Raw genomic sequence first — 344 nt, forward strand, 5'->3', positions numbered from 1 at the left:
AGCTGACAATAAAAAAAGACATAAATCAAATAAAAAAACAGTATTACCTTTAGGCTGAAACAACACTTGGGTTGGAAGTAACAAAAACAAGAAAAACACACATTTTATACCAGTGTATACCCACGATTAGGTTAATCCTATACACCCAAGTAGATTCCTTATATAATCAGATAGCTTATAAGATCAGTTAATAAAATTCAAAGTAGAATTACTAGAAAAATTTATATTATAGATACCCATACACACACAGGGTTATTTGATTTATCAGACAATACAAAACACATTTTTGAAGTATTCCCCTCCTATGGGAAGGGTTCATTACCATTTTCTTGATGTCGTGGTTG

Source organism: Trypanosoma theileri (genome assembly GCF_002087225.1).
Source record: "Trypanosoma theileri isolate Edinburgh chromosome Unknown TM35_Tth_26_V1, whole genome shotgun sequence".
Lineage (NCBI taxonomy): Eukaryota > Euglenozoa > Kinetoplastea > Trypanosomatida > Trypanosomatidae > Trypanosoma > Trypanosoma theileri.